Raw genomic sequence first — 1,237 nt, 5'->3', positions numbered from 1 at the left:
GAGCAGGGGTCCTCACCGGGGTGCGTGTTCGGCAGGCCAGCTGCAGGCGCTTTCATGAAATCGGGGGGCGGGGAGAGGGCCGTGGGGGGTCGAGAGGCTTCTGGGTGTCCTCAGCTCGGGTCCAGGGGCTGCGTGTGCCTGGACATGGGTGTCGGGGGAGAGGCGTCTCCCACAACTTTTTTTTTTCTTCTTTTTTTTGGCCACTTGGTCTCTGATTGCCCCCCTCGGGTCACAGAGCTGCAAACCGAGCTTCCCGTCCTGTTGCCCCACCGTGATGACTCATTCACCCCGGTTCCCTTCGAGGGCTGCAGACAGCACAACACGGGGAGTCGCGGGGCGGCCCCCCCTTGCGCTCGGGGTTTCTCCTCTGAAACGGGGTTTCCGCTGTGTCTGCCCGGGCAGGATGGGCACCGTGTCCGGGCAGGAAGGCTGGGCTCGCGGGTTGAGACAGACGCCCGGTCCGCAGTTACCGGGCCGGAACTCGGCTCCCACCTGGGCCTCGGGCGCCTCTTCTGAAAATCCCACGGGGGCGCGCCCCTTGCTCCAGGGCAGCGGCTCTCAACCTGTGGGTCGCGACCACTTTGGGGGTCGCCTAAGACCATCGGAAAACACATATAGAATTACACGTTTTTGTGATGAATCATTAGGCTTTCAGTATGTACCGTTTGTAACAGTGAAATTGGGGGTCGCCACAACATGAGGAACTGTATTAAAGGGTCGCGGCTTTAGGAAGGCTGAGAAGCACTGCTCCCGGGTTTAAGTCCCTCACCTGGGTGTCCTGGGGCGTCTCGGGTCTGGTCCCCAGCTTGCCAGCTCCCGCCTGGGGTTGAGAGTGGGCTGTAAATGACTGAGGTTAATCTTCCAGTGGGTAGGTGATGTGCAGCTTCTGTGTGATAATTAATTAACCCCACTGCGCTTCCTCAAGAAGCGGTGGGACTTTGTGGGCCGTGGATTAAGCCTCTTGACAAAGAGGTTTGCAGAAGGCAGTGTGGCGGGTGGGGGGCTGGGGGGGGCGAAGTTCCCTTCTCCCACTTCTGCGTTCAGCTGGGCCAGGCAGCACCATATCAAGAGAGAACTCCCATCTCTTAATTTCAAATCTATTTTTGCATTTGAGTTAGCAGGTAAACAACTTCCAAGTGATGTGAAGAGTGCTTTTGCCACGTGTTAAGATGATAGTTTTTGATATATTTTTTAAGTCTAGGATATAAATGAATCTTTGAGAGGGATCCACTATGGT

This window comes from Myotis davidii, unplaced genomic scaffold (assembly GCF_000327345.1).
Source record: "Myotis davidii unplaced genomic scaffold, ASM32734v1 scaffold2621, whole genome shotgun sequence".
NCBI lineage: Eukaryota > Metazoa > Chordata > Mammalia > Chiroptera > Vespertilionidae > Myotis > Myotis davidii.
The sequence above is the reverse complement of the archived record's forward strand: the minus strand, read 5'-3'. Positions refer to the sequence as shown.